Here is a 21915-nt window from a genome sequence, read left to right on the forward strand (position 1 = left end):
TAACCACATTTCTCTAAATGAAGAGAAATTATATTAACCAGTGTAGCTTCAGCTCTATAGCAATACTGCTAAGGTTAAAAGCTAACCAAGCTATTTTTAAATGCAGTGTAATTAATAAAAACCAGTCTGCATGTGAATTAGGCAAATGGTTGGAAATAAACTGTGTTTTATGTTGATTGTCTACAGTAGTTGCTCTTTATTTTAAATGTCTAATGAAACTGATACTACTTTTGGAAGCCTAGGATGTTTTCCACTGCATGGGATATAAAACGTATTCTGGAGAAAGAAGAAATTATAAATGGTCAGTGAAAGATGAGAACAGGACTGGAACCTGTAGTCAGGAGAGATTTGATGTAAGTTCTGGTTCTAAATCTCTCCTGCCCACTGGAGCTAGCAGTGGAGATGATATTCTAGAACATTCTGCACAGGATTTGCCAAACTGACAACAGTAGGCTCCCTGCATAATTGTGAAGCAGTCGGGGTCAGCAGGATTAGGTACAGTGTGTGTGTTGTGGGCACTCACAGCAGGTCCCTGTGTGGTCCCTGTGTAGCAGGAGGTTCCTCTTGGGGCTGTGAGGCACCGAGGTGTGAGGGCAGGATTTCTTCTGTTCATGTGCCACACCACATCATGCAAAAGCTTTAGGTATCAAAGAAGGTTTGTTCTGAGCATTTGAATTCGGATTAAATGAACTTTCTTATGGCTAATCACAAGTCATTTTTGCCATTCTGAATGTAAAACAATGTTTAAAAATAGAGTAAATTTCAAAAGTCTTTGGTTATTTGTGTTGACCTATTGAAATGAATGTACCCAGTAAACAAAAAGGTAATGAAGAAAATTTGATTATTTTCTGCTTCAGTAGTTAACTCTTAGTCTGAATACTAAATAAATCTATTAAAAAATAATCCCCCATAATTGCTTTTTTATAATAGCTCTAGTTTTCTGCACAAACTGACTATTTTTCAGTAATATCTGCCAGCAATTTAACATAAAGAAAATTTCAGCATTGTCAGGTAGTCTTTATTCTCTATGCAGTGAAATTTTTCTCCCAGAGTTCCTGCTTTTAAAAACCATGCAAGTTTTTCTCCTTCCTCTACTTTCTTCCCCTCTTCAGATTTTAATTACTTGATTAAACCTTTGCATAACATACACAGTGGTGTTTATATCAATCTCTACCTGACTGGAACATGTTACTGAGCAAGTAACAGCAACAGTGATTCCATGAACTGTGTGTGACAGAGCCACAGTGGGAATTAAAGTGGGACTTCTGCCTGCATTCCCTTGCAAGCTGTACCTTTCCAGCCAATGTGTGCATGAACAGTTGTTCTACATTGATAAAAATGATCATGTTAAACCAGCTGCAATAAAAAAAATTACCATCTTCTTAAATTGTAAACTTCAGATGCTCACAAAGAGCTTTATTTTGTTGTTGACTGAGAGTATTTTCCCCAAGAAACTAGTTCTGGGGGATCATTTTAGAAGGTGGGCAGTATTGTGCACTCTGCTCATCATCGTCTGCTGTCCCTCAAACCAGAGGCAAAAGGGCACATATGCTTCCAGTCCCAAAGGGATGCTACAGAGAAACAGATTTTTTTGAGGAAAAAGCCCATGCCTCTCTTGAGAGGAGATTTGCACCTGCTTTTCTCATGCTCTTAGGCAGTGGGAGAAGGGAGCCGATAATACTGGAGTATGGGGTGAGTACCAGTGAGTGTGCTGAGCTCACACTGGGGGCCTGGTGCCAGCTGGAAGCTCCATGAGGAATCCTTGGTCAGGAGGATGTGACAGGTTCTGTGGAATAAAGGGTGACTTTCTGTCCCCCCAGGAGGAGCAGCTTGTCACAGGAGGTGAGGGAGGGGATGGGGAAGCTGCTGCAGCTGCTTGCTCATTCTGGGTTCCTCTGCTGTAGAGTGAAGACCAAAGAGGTAACAGCGGTCAGGAGCATGCCTTGGGAAGGCCAACTGAAGTTGCTGAGGACAGCCAAGAGCAAAATGGGGACCTGCCCTTGCCATCTTTGGTGAAGAGAGAGGCAAAGCTGCCTGGTTGTGAGCTGGGTCTGCTCTGGTGGATAGGGCAGGGCTGGGTGGGAGCATTGCCACCTGCAGGGCTTCTATGGATCAAGGTTGGGTGTGTGGAGCTGCCAGTCCCATTCCTGCTCTTTGTGCTCTTGTGTGTTGTGCCAGGCAGGAATTCTGGCTGCCTGCTCCTCTGGTGAGATGCTGCTGGATCCCTCTTGGTTGGATTGCCCTGCTGAGAGCTTGCAGGGAGGTACTTGTGAATGCACATAAACTTATGTGGGATTGTTACTCTAATAGAGGGTCGCAGTATGAGTGTTTACCAAACTGGAAACCATTACTGTAATTATTTACATTTTATTCTGAGGATGTTCTTGGTGTTGCTGCTGTGCTGAAAGGCTGAACTGAGTGGACCAAGTTATCCACCAGATCATACATTAATATAATATTTTGTATTTGCTAGCACTTCGTACCTCTTTGACATGAAACAAGGTGCTTTGGTTTAAGGAAATGAGATTGTTCATATTCCAAAGCTGATCTACTGTCTTAAACCTTCACCAAAACGGGGAATAATGTTTCTTTGCTCTTCTTGAACTGGTCCTGTAAGGAGCAGAAGGGAACAGGTTGCAAACACATGCTATTGTGCTGCTAATTTTGTGTTGGGAGCATTAAAATCAATTACCACAAAAGTTGTTTTCCTGAGAAAACAGCTGTTAACAGCTCAGGGCATATTAAGGGGTTTCACAGCAAGTGTGTTTCTCAGCCTTAATGACTTGCCTTAATTTTGCCACCAAATGTTTGGACATGGTCATTATTCTTCATTGCTTGTCTGCTCTGAAAAAAATAACTTTATACCATCTAACGGCCCTGAAATACTTAAGTGACTTTATTTTAGGTCTGACAAATATGTAGGCTTATTTCCATGTTCTCACTGAGTTCTCTGGTTCTCTTTAAAAAGTAGGCTAGAAATCTTTGGCAGGAGTTTTCTGGGAGCCTGTCAATACTAACAAAGTGCATGGAAAACAACCAAGCTTGAGAACATGAAATCAAAGAATTGCAGCAAAGAAAATCTCTCCTGAGCTGTCACCAAGAATCCCAGCAAGACCCTCGCAGTGCCTGCCTCTAAGAAGGGCAATATTAAAAAGCAGAGCTGGCAGCCTGATCAATAAATCCCTGTCCAATCTGATTCGGATGTCCTTTCTGCAGAAACCAGGTCTTCTTACACAGGTTTGTTCAATATCCATATTACTGGACTGTGGAAGAAAAAAACACTCATGAGTTACAAGATACATGTCATCTGTAAGTTAAGGGACCTGTGAGCAAAGGTGCAAAGACAAAGGAAAGGTAAGGAGAGTGGAAAGGGTTTGGATTGTTAATGGTGCTGGGTGATAGGCCAAGCTTGCTTTTTGGCTGAAAGAGTTGAGGTGAACACACTGCTCTGTAAAGGGCTGTGATTCATTATCTGGTTTTGGATTTTCCTTTGGGATGCTGCTTGTTTCATTTAATAGCTCTGTCAAAGCAGTGCTGTCTCTGATGTGACCTGATCATGGCCTCACTGATTTAACTACTCAAGGCCTTCCCTGGAATCTCCCAGGGAAAGCAGGTTTTAGTTACGCAGAAAATAGGACTGAAATGGCTAAGTGGATTCAGGTCTTATTTTCAATGTTTTTTTTCTTTTTTTCAATAATCCAGTTTCTTGTCATGCCTTGTTTTTCTGGAAGTAAGGGAGTAGGCCAGGAGCAAAGGGTTTCAGTTGGAAAGACCATGGCACTCCATAAAAGCCATGGTAATCATAGGGTGTAACTGAGATGAATGCACAGTGCTGTATGTAATCAACAAGATGTTAATTTAGCAAACAACAGGGAAAATTATTTTTTTCTTTACATTTTTGCAACAATTTTATATAAAAAGCCACGAGACTTCCTGCACAAGTGCAGGCATGTATGTCTGTATTTGTAGTTACATATTGTCCCTCCTAACTTAAAACTTGCATGAGGGACCTACTTAGAATCTTTTAAAGGTGAGCTTCTGTAAAATTTTGCCAGACATTTAACAGTAAATTAAGTTAAAAGGGGCTTTGGATGAGTATTGAATTAAAAAAAATCATTAACTTAAACTTTTTTGACTTATATAAGCACAGCCTTCAAAGCATGAAAGATTTCATGTACAATTTAGCCTCAAAACAGTGAAACAAATCTTCACTTCGCAGACTAAGAAAAACTGAAATACAAAAGTTTTGGAGCCTTTAGTCTTAAACCTATGATCTAGTGAGTGAAAACCACATGCTTTTACAGGGTGCATCTCAACAAGCATTTGAAAGCATTTTAGAGCTTTCAAATGCACACTACAAGGAGTATCTTTGAAATACTACTTGTCAGATAGGATTTCCCCACTGAATGGTAATATTATGAAATCTATAGTTTCTGCTTTTTCCCATCATTTCACTTGTCTAAACTCTAAACAGATCTTCAAGTAGATTTTTTTCCTTGAAGAAAGTATAGGCATTCTCTGAGAAGCAGCACATGATGTGCTCCATGAAGACTGGATACATATTTAAACCTTCTCAGCTCAGGAAAAGAGCAGATTTAGGGCTAGGATTCAAGGATGCTTTGTACTGCTGATTAAAAAAATATACACATTCTAGTATTCTTCGGTATTTTTATTTACTCATCCATCTGTGATACTTCATGAGAGACAAGCAATAGGATGTGAAAGGAAACAGTTGCAAAAATATTGATAGTGTCTGAAAATGGACGAGACACGTTGATGGCAGAGGAAAGCTGCCCAGGTTCTTACAGGGCTCGCTTTGGGGCGAGCGGCCACGGCCACCCAGGAGATGGTGCTGTTGGACCGGGGAAGCGGCACAGCCCTGACCCAGAAGCATCTCTCAATGCGGTCCTGCCTGTTTTCCATCTGTGTTGCATTTTACTCTTTGGGGTGCTCGTTTTCCTCGGGAGAAGCCGGTGCCGGTGTTACCCACCCAGGCACACACCGCGATGCCGCTCCCAGCCCTCGCCGGAGATGCCGGCCGTGCCTGAGGGCGCTGCTGCTCGCCGGGACCGCGAGATGGTAACGCCGCGGCGGGGAGCAGCTCCACAGCGCGCTGCCCTGCCCGGAGCCGCCGCCTGAGCAGCGCCGTGTCCCAGCCGGGCTCCCGCAGCCCCGCTGCCTCTCCTGGGAGCAGCGCGCCCGCTCCGGGGCTCCTCGGGGCCCCGCCGGCTCCCCGCCGCTTCCCGGCCTCTTCCCTGCCGCTTCCCGGCCTCTTCCCTGCGCCATCCCCGGGGCAGGCGGCCCGAGGTCCCGCACACGTGCCCCTTGCCAAGGTAAGCGCCAGCGGGGCCCGGGGCACCCCCGGCCGTGCCCCACGCGGACCTCGCCTCACGGCCGGGCACCTGTGGGCCCTGCGAGCGCCGAGCCCGAGGGCGGATCGGGGTGGGAAGATCGGAGGTGGCAAAGGGGAATTTGGGGTTCTTTCGGTCTCTCGGCAGAGCAGGGGGTCAGAGGGTTGTGGTGACATTTTCTTGGCGATTTAATGTTTTGTTAGCATCCTCTCATCTCATTGGGTTCAGAGGCTTCAAACGTGGCCAGGAAAGATGAGCAGGAGCTGGAACAGGTTTGTGGATGCCCTGGGAGAAGCTGTAGCAACATGAAGTCACCAGGCTGGGGACTTGAGGAATATTTAATGGAAGGGAACGTCAAAGGCCTTTCCCCAGTTGCTTCTGTCTCTGAGTATGTCTGCATGTGTAACCAGACAGTGACCAGGGTTTTAAATGTGATATAAATGTAACTCCCCACTTCTTCAGCCTGAGGTTTTTATCTGAATGGGTATAACCAAAATAAGATCTGTTTCTTGACAGGCAGAGAGGCCAAAAGCAAACCTCCTGCAGGTGTTTGGGTGGGTTACGAGGCCTCCCTGCTTGCAGCCACCCCTGTGCTGTGCGTGAGCCATTTTGAGTTTGTGGCACCCACTGCTCTGAGGCTGAAGTGAGCATGGCCAGGGGTGGAGGGGAAGTGGCTGGTGAGGAAAGAGCCACCAGAGAGAGGATGGCCAAACCTCCTTTGCAGTAGAACCACTTGAGGATTATGTCTGTTGTGCTGCATTCTAGTCCTTTCTTTTTAAATCATTAACAGCAATTCAATAGCCATTGGTAGGATTCTGGTTTTTTTTCTTAACAATGAATGATTTAAAGCTCAGCTGACATTTTGTGGGGGCTTTTGCTACATGAGTAATGATTTGGCATGAGCTGGATAGGGAAGCAGTCTGCTGTCCAGCCATGTTTAGGTGTGTCAGCAGAAGGAAACCAGAAGAAAATACTGAAGAACAGCAATTCAGGAAGGAGTTTAACAAGCCCAAAGCAAGCCTGTTCAAATTCCTTTGGTTTTCATGTGAACTTGAGGTACAGTTCAGCTCACTCTGCCAAACTGTCAAGTTTTCAGGCAGGAGCTGGATGTTCCTTGGGGCTGAGGCGTGAGAGCTCTGAGCAGGAGATGGCTCAGGGCTCAGGCCACAGCTTTAACATAATCCCAAACACCTGTGTCTCAGAAAGACAAGCTCTTCCTGCATATTGAAGAGGAGTCTCAGCAGGCACCAGACAGTAATTTACACACTTTGTTTTAGGGACCATTTTGCACTGAGCTCGTGGGTGAGATGAGGGGCTTAGGATCAGCACACTGACTCAAACATGGGAGACCTCTCTGCTCTGAGACCCCAGAGCACCAAGCTGTAGTGCCAGGCCTCCTCTCACCCCAGCAGCTTTGCAGGTCTCTCTGAGCCAGGAACCCTGTCCCAACAAGAGGAAAGTTGTGCCCTCTTCCCCCTGCCAGGTGCCCAAGTGCTTCATTTGAGATGGGCAATGATGGCTTGACCTCCCTGCCATGCAGCCTTTCCCTGTCTGGAAGAAAGCACCCTAATCACTGCACTATTGTGGACAAGCAGTTTCCAACACCATCTTGCTGCTGGTATGGATTACACACCCCAGGTTTGCCAGGTGCTGTCCAAATACTGCCTTTGGAAAGGATTACAAAAGGAGTAGGTGCCTGTTTTCCCAGCTTGGGCCAGAGACTTAAGTCAGTAGCAAATTTCAGATCAAAATGCCACCTTTTTTAGGTGCCTACATCCTGATATCCTGATTTTTGGTTCTTAATCAATATGCAGGAAGGAATTCAAGACAAGATTGCATCTGTAGCTGCTAGCAGACATATTAATGTAATACAGTCCTGTTGCTTAGTGGGAAATAAATACAAAAAAGTGTCTGAAATTTCAGAGCATCTGGGCTCTGGTTGTGTTGAGAGGATTTGTCACAAAAGCTCCTGAGGGAAGAGTAGAGGAAGATGCCATGAATTCCACTTAAGAACAATAATAGAGTCTGGAGGGCATGTATGTTGCCAACAACAGTAACACTGGGCAAACAAAGAGGAAATCAGTACAACTAAGTGTCAGGGAACCCTTCCAAATCTGAAAATCTAACCTAAGCTTTCCAATACATTGGTTTATTAATAAGTGTAAAGGCTAGATGAAAGGGAAATAAAAAGGAAGCATGGTGCACTGCAAAATACTAGAGTTATAAAATAAGAGTGCTTCAGGTGTGTCAGTCAGGAGAGCTGGAATAATTAACTGCTGGTTCAGAAACTGGATCACCGAAAATTAAAGGCAGAAATTAAAGAAGATAAGGACATTGCTGAGAATCTAAATGATTTGTTTGCAGCTCTCCTCAGCACAGAGAATATCAGAGTGATTCCTACTGGGACTTGCTCCTTTCTGGTAATCAAGATGTGTCAGAAGGAAGAGCTGGAACAAATCGATAATTTAAAAAGCAGCAAATCATCAGCTCCAGATGGTATATTGAAAAGTTTTGAAGGAGCTTAGTATGAAATAGCTGATCTGCAGCAAAAAATATGCCTTCCTTAATTAAAAACAGCTATTTTGCTGGAGAAGTGGAAGGTAAGAGTTGTACCCAGAGTTGAAAACAGGATTGAGATAATTTGAGAAAGCACACACTCTCTATACCCAGATATACACTTCTGTTTTATAAGCTGGTTGAAGACAGAATATAAAGTAGGGGGAAAAAAAGTAAAAGGGTAGTATCTAAAGAGCAAAGTTTCTGCAGGAAGGAGTCATGCCTCATCACATTAATCTGTTTTAACTCCAACAGGGACACACTCATAGTGGGCAAATAAGAAGGAACCACTGTAATTTAGATAAGCCTCAAAGGCTCTTTGGCCTAGGCAGGATGCTGTGGAACAAAGAGAGGGGAGCTTGCTGCAAATCTCTTGTCTGATGAGACTGTGCTGGGCTGCATGTCCAAAGGAGCCCAGACCACCCTTGACATCTCCATGCTGCATCAGGCCTGTGACTTGTTCCTGCTCTCTAACAGTGACATCCCACCCCTGTGATGCCAAACCCTGCCTTCAGCTGTCCTGGGAGGTGAGACACCAACGAGGGGATGAGTGACCCCTTTCCAGCCTCTGAGAAAGCAGAGCAGAGCTTGTTTCTGTGTGTCTGTCAGGCTCGTGGGTCTGAAAAGGTGAGCACTGGTGAGAAGGTTACACACTGCTTTTAAATTTGAAGTCCTCCAGAGGATGGAGAGGTTGCTGTGGGGAACTGCAGGAGGCCAGCAGCTAGGAGCTGAGGAGCATCAGTGCCAGCTGTGGTGGGAAGCTCTTCCTGGGGGTAGCACCAAGGCAGCATCTTTGTGGTGAAGGCATTCATGGGGACAGAAAAATATGAACAAAACATTTAAGACCTTCTAAATTGTTAGGTAAAGGCAGGGGCTGGCTGGCAGAATGCTTTTTACTACTCTCACTCACTAGAAGAAGGTCTAGTATTATTAAAAAAAAATAAAGAAGGAATTTGGTTATAGCAAAGTAGAAAATGAATACAACAAAGCATCTAATTTCAGAAGAAGAAATAAGAGGGAATGTGTTAATTTTCCCTCCCAATGCTATGTGTGAATTAATTAGATACAATATCAATGTCAACATTGTTTAACAAAAACCCTGCATGTTTATAGAGAATACTCTGGATGCACTGAGAGGAAAATCCATACCTTTTCCCTTAGAGGGAATCCATAAGGATCCATACCTTTACCTTTAAAAACACCATTTTTTCCTATCTTAATTGTATGCAAACTGGGACAATTTTTGGAGTCCTTGTTGTGTTCTTTGTTGCCACATCCTGTTTCAAAGGTGTTTCCCTGCTTCTGTTCTGTCAGTGAAGGTTGACCAAGTGACCGTGTCACCATGAAAAAAAATTCAGTAGGATTTTGTGCAATAGCTTAAAAACCCAAACAACCAACCACCAAATCTTTAACAAGTATTTCATGTTTATAACTTTTGTTCATACAAATGCACAGTATTACAGTGACCTGATAAGGTCTCCAGGGTGAGAGAAGGATGAGAATCTTGTTTGATGATCAGAAGGCTGGATTTATTGATATATGATATATAATACATTATTACTATACTAAAAAGAATAAGGAGAGAAGTTGCAGATGCTGCTAACCTAAGAATAGAATAGAAAAGAATCTAAAAACAAGAGAGTTCTCTGTCACTGTGTTCCAGAGAGCTTGCCCTGGGATTGGCCCTTAATTGTACACATGGAACATGGGCCAATCACAGGTGCATCCTATTGCATTCCACAGCAGCTGATAATAATTGTTTACATTCTCTTTCTGGGGCCTCTGCTTCCCAGAAGATGAACAAATCTGAAAGAAAGGATTTCTATGAAAAAATGTCTGCGACAGCACAGTTTTCATCAACTTCAACCAGAGGTTCTTTGCTCTTTTAGGCAGCCATCAGAGCTACTACCTCCTTCTTTCTCATTTGTTTTTGCCTGTCAGTCCTTCTCTATTTCTTCTGATCTTTTCTATATATTCTTCCCTCAGCCCTAGGATCTTTCCTTGCTTGCCTTGCTCTCACAGGTGTGTGATGCTGCTGTTGCCCATCTTCTTCTGTACCTGCTCCTGCCTCCTCACAGCCTTGTCAGCTCACAGCTGTGCCAGCTCTGGTGCCCAGCCAGAGTCAATTATTCCAGCAGAACTAATTAGAAGGCACAAGATGCTGTGCCTCATTCTTGAGATTTGTACAGCTCACCATCTCAGCGTGCTCTGCTGATCAGGAAATAGTGATTTATAGTAACAAAAACTATAACAAAAAAAGTTTAAGTTTTTCTGGGCTTATGGAATAACCTGCTGTTTTTCTCTTTGGTCTGTTCTGTGCAATTATTTTTGTATTATAACCTCTAGTATACAGCACTTGAGGATTTCTCTGGGTATTTGGGGGGGAACAGCATCAGCCAGGAAATGCCTGGAGAAGTGCTGTATTTATGGATGATAAACTAGGCTGTAGATTTTAGAAAGACTGTGTTTTGCCTTTTCCTTTAAATTTTCTTATGCAGTCACATAAGGGAGGAAAGGATGGTGCAGAGGTGCCCAGGACACTTTTAAATGAGCTAATTTAGATGCAAAGTCAGTTTTGCCACGGCAGCATGGAGCAGAGCAGCATGGCTGATTCACTCAGCTCCCCAGCAGTCCCCAGGGTCCCACTGCTCAGCCTTTTCAATGCTCTTTTCTGCAAGAAAATCTCCCCTCTCTGATGCCATGGGATGCTGTGGCTCATGTCATCACACAGTAATTCAGCTGCTTGATGTGACAGTTTGCTGATTTACAGGCTTGTGGGCTTCTCCAGATGCAAGATCCACAGCAGAATTGAATGGCTAATGCTTCAGGGTCAGTAGGTTTGGGTCCTTTCTTCCCATTTATGAAAACACCCACAACTGTCAAAGCTCAAGAGAACTAAGACCCTACAAAAAAACTGAGCCACTTGCACACCAATGCCATCAGCAAAAGCTTCTTTGAGCTGGTTTTCATGTCTGAGACTCAGACCAACATGTAGTGATCTTGTTATTTCAACATCAGCAGGAGAGCAGACAGCTCTGACATTTCTTTCCTCACCCAAAACTACTTTGGGCTAGATAAAAACAATAAGATCTCAGTGATGGTTGCCCAGAGCAGTTCTCAAAACCACTTTATTCATCATTAAGACAAAGAAAATTGTCCTCAGTCGCAGGAGTATGGAGTAGGAAATAGAGATTATAGATACAATCTTGGGGAAAAGCTTTGTGTTAATTATTGTTAATGTCTTGTGAACTCCTCTAAGATGACCAAGTTGTGATTGTTCATCTGGGCTCCACCTAGCAGAAAAATGCCTACATGTTTCCTGATCATCCTGCCAGCATAAGGCAAATTGTCACTATACAGCTTGTGGCTACTTTTTTTCTTCCTGTCCCCTTCCCCCAAAGCTAAAGGGTCTTCAGTCTGGTGGAAAAGTTGTTTTTAATCTTTTACCTCACAAAAAAAGCTGTAATAGGACAGTGTGACTTCAAATCTCATGTTGAGGAGAATTTACTATATAGTTTTCTGTTTGGAGAAGCCAAAGTTAAAAGAAAATTAAATCAAATTTTTCTCAGAAGAGGGATATCATTTTGTCTGGTCAGCTATTGTGAGTTTGTTTTCCTGAACTGCTGAGTTCAGCTGGAACTTTAGGTGCTTGGTCTCTTTGAAAATCAGGCCTGGGGCTTCCAAATGCAGGCAAAGGGCCATGGTGGTTTATATAGGAACTGGCACAGAGGATGAAATACAGCCTCTCTCTTTCAGAGGGATCTTCTTACTGCAAGGACTCCAGGGACTGTGAGTACTGAGCCCTGGCTGTTTAAAGTCCTTTCTGCTTTGAGGTATTCCACCAGGGAGTGCAGTCTCCAAATTCAGCACAAAATGAGCAGTCCCAAATAGGCCACTGCTTCTGAGCCCCCTCTAGATTATTATTTGATATTATTATTTTTTCTTGTGGAGATCATAAAGATCACTACCACATATTTTTTAAAGAGTACTGGGAGCTGGTATCCTGAGAATATGACAGGAACCTCTCATAGATAAACCTTGAGGTTTATGAGCTAACCAAATCCATGTTTCACTGTAGTGTAGTGGGGTTAATACTTCATTCTGCTCACTCTCCTGCTTTGGTTGGCATTTCAAATGCTGAATCTCATCTGACTGCTGTAATTTTAACTCCTGGTTTTTAGATGTCTGCTTCTAGTTGACCATTCTATGCTGCCATTTTGCTTTTTTGATTTGGATGTGTCCATTTAGATCTTCTGGAAACAAATTTACTCTATTCTGACATGGAGAACTTTCCCAGCGAGCCCCAGAGACTGATTTTGGGAGACTTACTTGACATTGAGATCACATCCTGGAGGATGGTGGTGTTGAACTATAATTGGTTTCTCAGAGTTGATTTTCTCCTCTTATTAGCTCACAGAGCAGATGAGTGATTCACTCACTTAACTCTAGATTGGTTCATGAGATTGAAGAGCCTGTCCTTGCACTCATATTTTAAACATCTCCTGCCATTTCTTTATAAACAGCCAGTTGAATGATACTGAGTTTGAACCCAAAGTACTTATTTTCTTTACCACATTGAAGCACAGCTCAGAGCATCCAGAGTCTGGTGTAGCTGTTGAGAAAATACACTGCTCCAAACATGCTGCTTTTGTTGATATGGCCCACTGGAGCTCAGCAAATGTGCATTACCTTTATTACCATGATAACACAAGTCCATATGCTTTCTGATGAAATGCAAAGAGGCATTTACATTTCTCTTCTGCTTGTAATTAGGGCAGAGCAGACAGAAGGAGACCCTGACCTTTTATATCAGTTTGTACAGGGGCTGTGGTCATGTTGCCAGGGCAGGAACTGTGAGACTCTTTAAGCTTTGTTAATGACTCTGCTGGAGATGCTTCCTCCAGGGCTCAGGTTCTGCTCCCCTTATATCAATGACTTAACCTAATTTTTTTAAACAATGAGCTAACACTAATTAACCCACAGAGCAGGGTTTGTCCTCAAGCTGTTTCTGCAGTGCCAGTGACAAGTGACCAGAGACATTGGGTTTGCTTGTGCTGCCTGTGTGTCCTCCTTGGGAAAATGGGGAGCAAGTGCTGGGATACTGTTGTCTCATATATTAAGAGTTCTATTATCATTATAGTGCAAGGATTTCATATCACCAGTTTCTATCACCAGTTTCATACCGCCTCAATGTTTCTCATAGGCAGGTCCTCTAAGCACTGACTGTTCCTGGTCCTTACAGCAGCCATCTGACTTCAGCTCCCACCAACCCACTCTTTTATACCACTGTTCTTATTGGCTACAGGTGTGGCCTGTTAAGATCAGGCCTGCTCCTAATCTTTAGTAATTGGTCCAGCTGCAGCTCTTTAGGGGATTTGATTACATTCTATACCACCTTCATTTACCCATACTGTATCCCCCTACAGGATCCACATGCTGAAAAGCACTTTGCTGTGGTGCTGCTATGTCCCAGCCAGTGTGCAACACCTGGGTAGGTTCTAACAGGAGTTAGGCAAATACTGACATCTGCATGGAGTTGTCTACCTGTGAAATGGCTGTCTGTGCTTGGTTTGTAGTCAGTGATGGTCTGTCAGTCCTGCCAGAGTGATACAGAGAGGTGTCCAAGCATCAGGGACTCAGTTCAGTTTCTTAAACCTGTCTGGTGCCATTTGAGATGCCCTGGAGTAGTTTGGACATCCCCAGAGAGCTGCAGATTTAGCACAGGACTTTTGCTGTCCTGGAAGCTGCCGGCCACACCAGACACCTGCACACAGTCAGACCTAGTTGTCTGCTTGACAGCAGGCTGAAATGCTCTCCAGGGTCTACTCACTGTATCAGCAAACTCTGCCAGAGATTGCACCCTGCACCCAGCACTCACCTGCAGACACCTGGATGGAAGCACCTCCACCTCCAGCTGCACCCAGTCCCCTATGGCTGAAGATACAGCTCTGGCTCCCAGAGACATTTGGAGTTAAATATGTAGGTGAGCAGCTCCTGAGGGCAAGGGATTCAGCTTATTTTAATAGCTGCTATAGGAGCAAAAGAAGTGTCCTCTGAAAATGCCTTCATCAAACTGGCTGCAGAGGGACACTAGGCATGCAGCTGTTTAACTTTCAGGTTAAGAAAGTGAAAAGTACCCCACCTTTAGATGAGATGTAATCCTGTTAACTCCACTGACCCAGAAACAGTTTTCTCCAGTTACCTGCAGGAGAGGCCATATGGGAGACACAGTAATGATACTCTGAACCTCAGGAGCATCTTGAATATTTCTGAACTTTGCAAAATGATGTTGACTTAGAGATAGTTGAGCTGGAACTGAGCCATGCACAAGCTAAAACCTTATTGTTTTTTCCTTTTTACAGATAACATTTTGCACCTTTGCAGCCCAAAAAACCTGTGGAAATTAGCATAGTTTCTCATTCTATTTCCCTGTGCAATTTGAGTCTTCACCACCTGGGTGGTGTTTTCTTACCCCTTTCTCACATTTTTATTCTTTCTGAAAGATGAAAAGACCACAGTTTCACTTGGATTGTTCTGGGAGGTATACAAACCATGATGGCTGCTGTGGGATTGACTGGAGAAGTTTAGTGTGGGAGTAATGACATTTTCAAATTAAGGCTGGCTGACCCAGATGCTCTTTATAGAGGTATCTCATTTAGAAGCTTAAGTGAATTATATGGCCAAAGTTTTAAAAGGAGATGTGAGGGGAAAAACTGGGACAACTAAAAAAGTGCAGTGACAGTGAAAGTCTGAGAAGTGCAATGGGCTTTGTATAAATCCACAATTCATCACCCTGGGGACATTTGAAAGTGGAAGTAATTGTAGAAAAGTAAAAGGTAGGTCTTCAATGGATGTTGACTAAGTTAATTCCAGTGGGATTAATTTTATTTACATCAATGAGAATCCAGCTCTCACCAGTGTGGGTTGATGGCTCTGGTGAGAAGGTAGTAGTGTCAACTTGCTATATCATTAAACAATATTTTGTCTCTATAATTGTTGAAAATCTCATATTTTGCAGCTATTTTGATTAGAATTAGCTTTTTGTCTGTATCTAGATAGTGTGAATGACTGAAACTTTGAACAGAGTCCACTTATTTATTCTTGATATCCAAATGGAAAAATGCACACATATATCAAATAGAGCACAGAGAAGTATTGGGATGAAAGAGCAATCTTGGCAGTGAGCAGTTTCCTCATGATCACTATTCTGTGCTTAGATCCCTGCAGAGGGGCATGTGTATTTGTTTGGACTTCTAAGGAGATCAAGCAGCAAAAGGACACTGACATCTTTCATGTGATGTCTTGTTGGTAAAGATCCTAAATGACCTTACAATGTGTAGAGAGGGTCAAAACAAATGTGATGCCAGGAACAGTTCCAGGGTGCTGCAGTCCAGCACGGGCAGGGGATTTGCACAGGAGCCCTGGGGCAAAAGCAGGAACAGAGTTGAGATCCCTGAGTCTCATCTCTCCACAAAGACAGGGCTCCCCCTAAACACTCCAGGTTTCCCTTCCCACATGCTGGCTGCAGCATAAGGAGTGCTGCATGAAGCTGTCATTGCTCTGTGCAAACAAACTGCACTTCCATCACTGTTTGATCTGCTGGGCTTGGGGCACGACTGCAGCATGAGCCCAGAAGTGAACTGCACTCCACTGGGGCCAGCCAGCTGCTGCACTCCTGTTCCTCTGAGGAATCCTCTCCTGCTGGATGCCATGTGGCTCCCTGTGCTCAGCCACACCTAGTGAGGGACCCAGCTGTGTTCCCTGGTCATGCCCTGGAGCCTGGATCAGAGCAGAGATTCTTTTCCTGGATGAACAGTACCCAGTGTTCTTTGGGGAAACACCTGGGAGGGTGTCCCATCCTAGGGAAGCTGCTGAAGGCAAGTGCCCAGAGGAAGGGGACAGGGATACCTTTGGCATCCTGGAGTGGGAGATAACTTAAACAGGTTTTGCAGTGTAATTGAAAGTGGGATACTTCAAGTGAATTCCTCCATCCATGTGCCTCCCTCAGCTCAGCTCTCTGTACTTCTTTATTTTTTGAAGCAGCACCAACACCACTTACTTGCAAATTTTCATAGGCAAAATTTGATTAAAATAACCAGAAATCAAGGACCTCTGCCTTCACATCCCCTTCTACTGCTTCTTGTGATTGTTTGAGTTAATTTTTACCCTCCCTTTGCTCCTCCAGATGCTGTCACAGCTTTAATAGATCAGTACAAAGCTTAGGCAACCTCACCAGTCAGTCATCGTGCCTCGGGGCAGCAGGGGCCTCAGCAGGTGTTACTTGCTGGAAGGAGAGATTTCACTTGGGTTAGGCTGATGGGAAGAACAGCTGATGTTGGCAGTGGGACTGGAGGAAGATGACGGTCCCATGGACATTGGGGTTGGCTAATGCTGTCAGTGGAAAATGTCCCTCTTTTGGAATCCATTTTGTAAGTGAACCCACCTTCACTATTAGTTTGAATCATGACAGGAAAAGAAACTCCTACATGAAAGACACTTCTTGTCCTTTGCTTATGTAAGTCAGAGCTATGGCTTCTGGGCTCTCACTGAATGCCTCCTTTTCTCTGTACTTTTCCAGCTCATTTGATACAGTTTTGAATTGCGGGTTGTTGGAGGTTTTTTTAAGGTTTTTAAAAAAAGATATATTAATTACACAAATGCTTGGTGGAGAGCAATGCTCATGTCAAAAGGTTTAAGCTTTGGGTTTAATTTGGATGAATGCCTGAAATTTAGCTCTGAACCAGTGACAGTCTTTGAATTTATAAATAATAATATCCACCTGAGATTCTGTTCCAAAGCAAGAGCAAGACTTTTATTCTGTTCAGGTTCCTCATCTCTGCTTATCACTACAGCAAATTAGGCCCTTTCAGGCAAGCAACAAGTGCTATGACTAACAACCTTGTAGGGCTCATTCTTTCTTCCCAGCAGCTGCAGTAAGAACAGCCAAGGCCTGGCCATTCCAGCCAAGGACTTAAAAAAATATATTTTTGAGGACTCTTGCAAATTTTAATACAAATTATTTTTGTTTGGGAGTTTTTCTGCTCTTGTCTGACCCAGATTAACCAAGTAGAGGGAACAGGTTCAGGATCCTTCCCATTCCCCAAAACCGCAGGGTGAGTGAGAGTCTATAACAAGTATTTAACCACAGAAGTCAGTGCCTGGGAACAAAGTGATCAAATAAGATAAATTGGAGTGATAAATCAGCTGAAGGCATGACAATAGGATAGGATTAACACTTTAGTTATGATAAAATTGTAGAAGTTAAAATGTTCATGCATTTAGAAATTAGGAATTTATGTTTTCTTGCTGTCTTGATTAGGATTTAGAAATGACATTGAACAGGTAAGTGAAATCTGGATTTAGGATTTTGTATAAGACAAAATTAGGTAACTCAGCAGGGATTTTTTCTGACTAATTGGTGGGGCTGTGGGTAGAAATGTCTGTGGTATTGTGTGCTGTGTAAGCAAGCTGTGTGCTTACTGCACTCGCTCTTCCCCGAAATCGTGTTTGCTGATTCCTGTTCCAACACAGATAAAGTCATGCTGCAATCTCTTGGTAACACAAGGTCTGCCTGGACTTGGGAATTCTCACCGTATAGTAGAATCAGAAATATCACCAAGGCAGGGCATTTTTTGCTAGTTGGAGGATTCTGTTTCCAGCGTAAAGAAAGACAGGACAGACACAATGTCTGTTTGTGCCTCCATCACGCTTGGTGTGAGCACAGGGCTGAAGGTGCCCAGCTGTGCAGGAACCTTCTTTCACCTGCTAGAGGGGAGCAGAATGGGGAGCTTCTTTTCTTAACCACCCATGATTGAATACTGCCAGTATTTAATACAGGTATTGAATCTCAGATAATTGCTAGAGTGCTGAACTGCTGTCTCAACTTATCCACACGCAATTAATAATATTGATCACCCTACACTGACCTTGAGAGTTAATAACTGTTTTTTCCCTTAGTTTCCCTTGATGAATGGTGTTTTCTACATGCCAACTTATAATTTTGTCAAGGTGTCAGATCCTGCAGACACTGAAATGCAAAAGCAGTGCTTTCTGCAATGTTATTTTCTTTGGAACCAATAAGAATATTTATGTCTAGGCTGAGAAAAAGAAGTACATTTTTATTTTTACAGGATTTTGCCTGGGGGAAGCCGATACAAACACTTGTGCAATAGTCAAATTACTTGAAATCCGCGTAGGATACCTGCACAAAGATTTGAGGCTCCAAAAGTCAGGCCTTATTTTCTCCATCAAATAATTAGGTGGTTTTTTTCTTCATCTAATAATAAAGTGTTTCTGTTTTTCCCAAAAAATCCTTTCCCATAGTAAGCACCCTGGTTAAGACACAGATAATTGAGGCAATTTATTTGTCTCATCTCATTTGGAGAGACCCTTAGAAGTCTTTTAGCTCTGGGTAATCTGAACAACATCTTTTTCCCGATTACCTTGAACAAACCGAAGAATTTATTTATGGTTATCTTTTACTAATAGGCTCCCCTGCTTACCTAATCCTCATCTTACTAGTATGATCTGATAATGAATCAACAGCACTGCTCCTGTTTTGTATGACATTTTTTTCTCAGGCTCCTGCTGCACTATGTGCCTTTTTGCTTGGGCATTTCCCTCTGCTGGGATCCCTAACAGAGGGATCAGAGCCACTGCAGGCCTGGAAACAGAGAATGTAGCAAAAAGGTTCTGCTAAAGTCTTTGAAATATTTTTATTCTCTGCTGCAGAGAAAATCAAACAGATCTGGAATGTGTGAAGTGGCACTCCCAGCCCAGAGCTTGGCATCACTGAGGAAAGCTTTGCAGTACTGTATTATCCAAGAGATAGGGAGGAATTCTGGGGAAAGAAATCTGCCTCCACATGGGTTTTCTCACAGCAGCACTAACACTCAGTGGTGGAGCAGTATGTGGGAACGGTGTGTGATAATCTCACTGCTCCTTCTGCAGAGCAAATGGAGCACATTGTCCCAGCACAGCCACCACTCAGCACTTCAGCACTGATTTACCTTCCCCACAGACACATATAGCTGTCCCCCTCCTTTGGACAGCTGGCATCGTCTGGAGACACCTTAACTTTGTAAAAAGCATCTTGACAACTCTTCAAACACTGCCTCTTCCCTGCATTTGTACTCATTCACCTCTCCCCCCATTACATCCTCAGCTAAAGCAGATTATTGCAAAATCCATTTAAAAAACACAGCAGTTTTATACTGAAAGATATCTAGAGGGCAGCAAATCCAGAGGGAAATCTCATCCTTCAGTGCAAACAAAACTTTCTCTTTTATTTAATTTCTCAAAAATCAAACACAGAGTTACATAAAAGTTTTTTTTCCTTCTCTCTACAAAGCAGCAAGAATAATAGGGTATCTCTATAAGGTTGAGATATAATCCTACCTGGGAGAAAGTTTTTAATTTGATTAAAGCTTTCAGTACTGGGAAAAGCCTCTAAATTCAGGTGTGAGCTATGAAGAAACTTCTTGGCCATATATAATCCCATCTGAAAGCAAATGTATTTTTAGAGTATTGCTGTGTGACATGGAATGCTCCTGAGTTATTTGTGTATAACTATGTTTGTTGTGAAGGATATATTTAATTTGGCATTAAGATTGTGTTATTGATTGCAATTTCATTCTCCTTCATGTTTGGTTCAAATTGTAGTTGGTCAAACAGCAGCTGGGTTCCATTTAACTGTTGGCAATAGACATCAAGGCTTCTGTGACATCTTGCTTTATTGCATACTTCCTTTTTCAGCACATTTTGACACTCTTTGAGAAGTGTTTCTGCAATTACCCTTCCTAAATTTCATCACTAAATGTTGATGTATACAGGAATAGGGATGCTGGTAACCCCTATCTCTTGTCCCTAACGTCTCATGTTTGGAACTTGAGGTTTGGAACTTGGCCATCAAGAAGTTATCAGAATGCTTACAAAAAAGGAGAAAGTTTAAAAATAGCCATGCTAATGGTTTGAGGTTTTACTCAATTTTAAAAACTTTTCACCTGAATTGTGTATTAAAAAATGGCATCTGCATGTTGAAAGATGCAAGTAGAAGCAAATCAGTCCAGGTTTTTGTGGACGCTGTCAGTAACCACAGGGAAAACCAGACAGGTTCCTTTGACCACACTTGGGAGTACCAGTGTCTAAATGTCAGCAGAGACATCTCCCATTCCCCACTTTCTGAAGCTGCAAATTGGGGTTAATGAACTGACCTCTGTTGGTCTGAGGTTTACTTTTGCATTTACTGGTGAAAAATGTGGTATGGGAATGGGTGATTCATGTGGTCCAGGGGCAACATGTTTGCATTGAATTAGGATAGGATGTATACAGGGGAGAGGAGGGTTGGGACTGTGTGATGGCTTTTTTTACTGGAGACTATACCTGAAATTAGAAGGATTTATGTGGTACCTGATGGCATTTATGGCAAAGGCCATACAAGAACACAGGCAATTTCCTGCTAATTGCTTTTCTTATGATGTACAACCCACTTTCCTGTCTCAGACATGTGGTGATTTTGCACAGTTAGTGTTATATTAGAATTGAAATAGCAGGGAATTTTTGTCACTAGAACAGTCAGTCATTACTGACTATCCAAAAGGCATCACCTTCCTTACTACTTCTGCTATCTCTGAGCATCTCTGTGCTTCCTCTGCAGGAAGGGAAGGCTGCCTTTCCTCCTTCATCTTCACTAGACTGTTCCTTTTGGCTGGGGTAATTGCTTATAATGTGGGTGGTTTTCTGAAGCAGCTGCAGGTTGTGAGGTGCTGGCTCACAATGATGCACTGCCACAGCCAGCTGACCTGCTGCTGCTCAGGGTCACAGAATGGGTAGGCTTGGAAGGGACCTTAAAGGTCATCCCACTCCAACCCCTTTGGCATGGGGGATCCTGCTGGCCTTCAGGGCTGCATTTAATAGCAATATAGGACTGCTTTTTTTGTCTATTTGTTTGGTATTGTGTGTCCCCTGCCCTGTGAGTAGTGGCTATATCTGAGCCATGAGAGGTTAAACTCTTCTGGACCCCTCTGGTTGCTCAGAAAACTCTTGCTGCTCTGAGTTTCATAGATGAAATATAAACACCATTTACATCTACTTAAAATCTGAATTGAACTTGAAATTTCTGTTCAGTCCAGCTACTGCTAAATTGCTCCATTAAGTATAAAGCAAAGTTTAATCTGCTGTGTTTTACTTTTGTAAAATGCTTCTAAGCACTGGTAATGTTCCTTTGTATTGTGTTCCTTTGACTTGATAGAAAACTGAAAACTTTGTCCCAATTAAAAAAAAAAGGAAAAAAAGGATTAAAATACCCATGGAAGAAACACAAAGGTTCAAAAAAGAGAGAAGAAAGGAGGAACATTACCTGGAAGAATTAAGAGGAGCAACACTGGAGCAACTTGCTCTTTTGCCTTTTCCTTTCCAAAGGAAAAAAGTGGTCAAAGAGCTTGGTCAAAGAGCCCCACTAAGCAGATTACCTCAGCTACTTGTGGAAAAGGCTACAAATGCAATCCAGAAAGGCAATTACTTTTTTTTTTTTCCTTCATTCAGATAGAATTTTTCAGCTTCTAACATGGAGTTAATTGCCTCTTTTTTTTCCCTCCTTTTTTCTTGTAATGGTCCTTTGCATAGGTTTAGTCATCCTTGAGGGCAGCTGCTCCAAGTATACAGCAATTGCCAGATGATTACCTCTTTAATGTTTTCACTGAATACTTTGCTGGTTAACCTCCTTAACTGGAGAGCTGCTTATTGTTATTTATGTCTTGTCAGCATAGAGGTTCATTAAGCATCGGTAAATGACATGTTTTCATATCTGCTGACACCAGAAATGCAATATGATCAATTGCAAATTGACTTCAGTGCAGCAATAGAGTGCATTTAACACACATCAGTGGATCATTTGTACAAGCAGAGCTCGAATTTTTATGGCTGTTTATGTCTCTCTAATACCCAAGTATAAATTCTCCCAAGCCAAGCGATTCTTAGTAAAACCAAATGCAAAACTCTGTCCAACAAG

The 21915-nt window shown here is 42.9% G+C and overlaps 1 protein-coding gene across 2 annotated transcripts in view; it reads left to right on the forward strand.

Annotated features, from left to right (window-relative positions):
* The first annotated feature begins 5239 nt into the window (after positions 1-5239).
* Positions 5240-21915, forward strand: part of TUNAR (TCL1 upstream neural differentiation-associated RNA) — a 162447-nt gene continuing 145771 nt past the window's right edge. Inside the window, exon 1 of one of the 2 annotated variants that reach the window (XM_058025421.1) lies at positions 5240-5333. The gene's annotated coding sequence lies outside the window, so the exon portion shown is untranslated. The remainder of the gene's footprint in view (positions 5334-21915) is intronic. The other variant, XM_058025422.1, reaches the window with a different exon arrangement.

This window comes from Melospiza georgiana, chromosome 6 (genome assembly GCF_028018845.1).
Source record: "Melospiza georgiana isolate bMelGeo1 chromosome 6, bMelGeo1.pri, whole genome shotgun sequence".
In the NCBI taxonomy this organism is placed as follows: Eukaryota; Metazoa; Chordata; class Aves; order Passeriformes; family Passerellidae; genus Melospiza; species Melospiza georgiana.